Raw genomic sequence first — 4,811 nt, 5'->3', positions numbered from 1 at the left:
GATGCCTTGGGCATCCCCAAGCTTTGACGCTTGTACTTCTTGGATATTTCTTGGGGGGTTCAGGGGACATCCCCAAGCTTGAGCTCTTGTCCATGCTTCATCTTATTGCATCATTCTTCTCTCCTTACACTTGAAAACTTCCTTCACACAAAACTCAGCACAATTAATTAGCAACATTAGTTCAAATAAAAATATATCAAACCAGCAAGGTTTCAGTAATGGCACATATCAAACACTCATGTTAACATATGCTACTGTAGCTACTTCTTCCCAAAGCTCTTTTTCACAAAAGAACTCAAAAAGACGAAGCATAAGACGCAAATACAAAACATGGCAGCTGTCAAAACAGACCAGCAGGCAGAGATCGAAATTAAAGAAATAATTCTGTTGCTCAAATCGAAAAATGCGAAACTAACGAAAGTTAGCTAACATACTGGGGTATAAGAACAAAAAATTTCAGCTCAAAATATGTTACGCGATTTTTAAGAAAAAATTTCGTGACCAGCACAGAATCTGTTACAGAATTGCAAATATCCCAAACACTGTTTTCTTTCTATTAGAGGCTACCCTTGGCACAAAAAAGAAATAAAAATGATAAGGAGAGGTTATTACAGTAGCAATAAATTCCAAGACTCAACAAAGCAAAAAATAACATAATAGAACATGTGTTGTCTTCCATAAGCGCTTTCTTTAACGCCTTTGAGCTAGGCGCAGAACGGGTGCAAATCAAGTATTGTCAAGAGAGAAATCATTAAGATCGGGAATGAAAGTAGTTTCAACCAGGAATTCTATGCTATCTATAGTGGTTTTTGAAATTCCTCTCTCAGCACTTTTAGGTTTACTTTCTTCATCAAATAAATTCTCAGGAACAATCCAATCAAAATTCCCATCTTAAGCTTCATGCACTGCTGAAATTTTAAGAGGTATTGGTATATTGATTTCCTCCGGTTTAACTTTACTAATCTTACCAAATAATTTTAGAATATCTATGCTTGATCCTACCATACCATAATGATCAAATATTTTCCTTGCTTCTATAGCTTCATACCTAAATTTTCTAAGCAAGGTTTAAAGAATAAATTTTTTTCTCACCATCCTCCATTTCATGCAGTTTAAGAAACATGTATTGCAAGGATGGGTGAAGGCTAATAAATTTAATCTCTAGCATTTTAACTAGGCAAGCCATAGCGGTTTCATAATCGGGAGCAAGTTCAGCTAAAGATTTTTCTGGGATTTTCTCATACTTACTAATATGATTAATGAACTCTCCAATATTATTTATCCCTATTATAGATCCATCACCTATAGATAGGTTCCTAAACTCAAACTCGGGAATAATCATGGTAAACTAAATGCAATAAAAATAACAACTACACTAAATTTTTTTGGATTTTTTTATATAAAATGCAAACAAGATAAAAATAAAATATACATGTAGAACAATAACAAAGTAAAAGAGTTGAAAGTGAGAGACTACACTCGCAGAAGAGATGTTTTTCTCCCCGGCAACGGCGCCAGAAAAAGTCTTGCTGAGCGCGGAGTTGAGGAAGGAGAATTTATGTGCAACGTTGAGTGGAATCCCAAGAGGAAGGTATGTTGAGCACATCAGGAAGTTTTCCGTCAGTAAGAAACCAAGGTTTATCGACCAGTAGGAGAAAAACGTTCTCTCCCGAGGTGTTGCGAACCAACTCGTGGCAAGGCGCACTATCGGCGTCAGCAACAACGTGGAGACCTGCACATAAACAACCAAGTACTTTGTACCCAACTTTCAACGAGGTTGTCAAACTCACTGGTTTTGCTGAAAACAAAGGATTAAACGAACCGTATGGAAAAAAGAATTGTTTGCAGAGAACAGAACAGAAAAATGTTGTAGAAGATTGCAGTTAAAAGAACAAGGACCGGGATCCACAGTTCACTAAAGGCGCCTCCCCAATAAAATAAATATGTTGGGTAAACAAATTACAGATGGGCAATTGACAAACAGAGATTCTACGCTAATGGTTGGTGCAGAATACATGCTATGAAAGTATGCGGGTATTACAACAATATACATAGACCGTAATCCAACTGCATCTATGACTAATAATCCACCTTCAGGATTGCATCCACGACATCCTCCAGTATTAAGTTGCAAGTAATAGACTATCGCTTAAAGCAATGTGTGTAAAGTAAACAATGAAACTACCCTTGAATAGTACACCGCTGTTTTCTCCCTAGTAGCAACAGCACATCTACAACCATAGAGAACAAGGTCACTTCCCATGGTTAAATATAGGCATGAACCGACTATCGAGCATAAATACTACCTCGTGGAGTCGCTAGCATCTACTTGGCCAGAGCATCTACTAGAAACGGAGAGCATGCAAGATCATAATAACATAATACATAATCTCAACCAAATCAATCTCTCTATAAATCAGAGCCACATCAAACCAACATGTAGCAATTACAAATAGATGATCTTGATCATGTTAGGCAGCTCACAAGATCTATACATGAAGCACAACAAGGATAGGACAACCATCTAGCTAATGCTATGGACCCATGGTCCCGTGGAGGACTACTCACGCATCACCTCGGATGAAGACATGGCGATGTAGAGGCCTCCGGCGGTGATTTCCCTCTCCTACAGGGTGCTGGGTTGGACTGCAGAACCCTCCTTAACTGGGGTTTCGGTTGACGGCGGCGTCGGAACTTTTCATGGATGGAGGCTCGGGTCCCTAGGGTTTTCTCGATACGAGGAATAAATAGGCGGAAGGGCGGCGCAAACGAGGCGGTGAGGCGCCAGTACAGGGGCCAGGCGCGACCAAGGGTGGGGCCGCGCCTGCCCTATGTACTGCCACGTGGCAGCTCTCCTGCGCGTGTCCTTATGGCTCCGTCTTCACCCCAGAAAAATAAGACTCTGGGCTTCTGTTTCGTCCAATTTCGAGAAACTTTCATGTACAACTTTTCTGAAACACAAAAACATCAGAAAACAGGAACTGGCACTGCGGCAATGCGTTAATAGGTTATTCCCAGAAAATACTAAAAAGTGTGGAAAAGTGCACATAAAATATATAAGAATTGTAACAAAACAAGCATGGAGCATCAAAAATTATAGATACGTTTGAGACGTATTAGTGGCCACCGTTTGCATCAGCCCAATCAGCCCAAAGGAAGCCTCGTAGGAATATCGGCATACCCTAGACCATCTTGGTGAAGATGTGGATCAGACTTATCGGCCAGTAGTCACCCAACGCCGCTGCATCCAGGCGCTTGGGAAACAAGATCAGCAATACGCGATTAAGGTATTGGAACACGCACCCGCCATTGTGAAAAGCTTTTCAAAGGCCGCCATGAAATCATCCTTGACCACTCCCTAGAACCTTTGTAGGAACTTAGTCGTGAACCCACCAGGTCCCGGCGCTTTGCCTAGCGGCAAGCGCCTACCCACCTTCCAGATCTCATCCTCCGTGGATGCTGCCTCAAGCTCGGAGAGGACCTATGGGTGGGTGCCTAGAAAATCCAAGTCCAGCGAGTGATGCATATCCACTGAGGTGCCAAGCATGCCCTCGAAGTGCGTGAACCATGAAGATAGCTTCCGCTATGGCCGCATGGTCATATACGACCGCGTCATCCACCTGTAGGCTATGAATCACGTTCTTCTAGCGCATGTAGGCCGCGTGCTGGTGGAATAAGGCCGTATTGGCACCCCTCCTCCAGCCATGCAATATTGGCCCTCTGATGGGTGATGGCTGTGAAATACGCCACTTTTTCTCGCGTTTAAACCTTTAGCTAAGTCAAGAAATTGACTAAGTTTACCTCTCAATTTGTAACTAATGACTAATTATTACAAAGACGTGCAATCTCTCCTATCTTTCAATGGTGTGAAGGAAATCACGTCATAATGACAAATGGACATGCAATTACTGAGAAAATAACGTCATAAGTACAACAAAGTTGACTAGGCTTGAAGAGGCTGTTCCAGAAGGTTTAACGGGCATCGGTACGGGCAAGCCCCGCCCGTACCATCCGTCGTTACGGCCCACCGCAACATTCATGAGGTCAAACCCTATAAGATATGCGAAGGACCCGACACCAAAAAGAGAGTCATTCGTCGTCAAACAGAGCCACCATCCATCAGATCCATCTACATCACACCGAAGGATATCCACCACCATAGTTCATCTATTCCATCTCCAATGTCCTCCATAGCCATAACCATCACCATTGTAATAGAGATCTCTTTGATAATTGGCGACATTGTAATAATATTGTGATTTCAATCCAAGTATCTGCCACAACGATTTCTATCTTTGATCTTGATCTTGATATCATGTGTGAGTAGTCCTCACGGGCGGCGGGTTGGGGTGAATCCTCGCAGCGTTTATGTGCATCTAATCTTATAATATGTGTATGGATTGAATAGGTGTTGGGGGGATGACCCCCGGTATGCCAAAGGCATGCCAAAACCGGATGGTTTAGGCCATCAAGATACCGGTTTAATATTTATACCGGAGCACGAAGTTAAGGATTTGGCTAAGTAAATCTAAGCCGGTATCCCCGAAGGAGGTATACCGGAACCGGATAGAAAAGACACCGGGCTACCGGTAAGAAGCACACTCGTAGCACGTCGGCGGGATCTGGTCAAAGATTCTCTCCAGAGCTAGAGGACAAAGATGAGCTAAGCAAAGTAGATTTAAACGAAGGCCTGACGATAAAGAGGAGGAGGACGATGAAAGAAGCCGGAGGACGTCAGCCTCCCTAATTAAAGAAGACCCCGGTGTCATCTATGATTAAAGTAACTTTGTAAAGTAGTTTGTCTAGTCAAA

This window comes from Lolium rigidum, chromosome 4, assembly GCF_022539505.1.
Source record: "Lolium rigidum isolate FL_2022 chromosome 4, APGP_CSIRO_Lrig_0.1, whole genome shotgun sequence".
In the NCBI taxonomy this organism is placed as follows: domain Eukaryota; kingdom Viridiplantae; phylum Streptophyta; class Magnoliopsida; order Poales; family Poaceae; genus Lolium; species Lolium rigidum.
Note: the sequence above shows the minus strand (reverse complement) of the source record.